Source organism: Halyomorpha halys, unplaced genomic scaffold (assembly GCF_000696795.3).
Source record: "Halyomorpha halys isolate HHAL.00 unplaced genomic scaffold, Hhal_1.1 Scaffold2459.1, whole genome shotgun sequence".
NCBI lineage: Eukaryota > Metazoa > Arthropoda > Insecta > Hemiptera > Pentatomidae > Halyomorpha > Halyomorpha halys.
Genome location: NW_027110920.1, coordinates 36,930 through 37,461, shown reverse-complemented (window position 1 = coordinate 37,461; position 532 = coordinate 36,930).

Here is a 532-nt window from a genome sequence, read left to right as displayed (position 1 = left end):
TGCTATTGACCGTACCGATACTAATGTTGCTGTCCTGTCCTGTTTCTATCACACCTTATAGCTTGTATAATATTCTTTCATTTTATCGGGGGATGTTCCCTACTGTTTCATTTCTAGTTATCTAACCTGCTCATGCGAAACTACTATTCAACAAGTGGTTTTAAGTTGTGAGAATATTGAATGCCTTTCTTAAAGTTTAATTATTTCAGCAGATTTGTTTCAGTAAATTTAAATAAGTGTTGGCTGAAAGAGTGCTATTTTTTTCCCTCCCAAAAGATACTTTGGAGAAAGGATGGGAATTATATCACTAACAGAGCTATTGAAAAAAATCATTCAGTAACGTGATAAGTGGTTTTTAATTTGTCCTTCAGCCTCATTTTTCAATCCTAGAAATTTTACCATGATACCAACTTTACTCGCTTTCTATGAATTTGTCTGTTCCCATCAGAATGATTTTTTTTACTCAATAATATATAAGGTATATAAAACATATGTATTTTTATGTTTATGTGATTAAAAAAAAATATATACA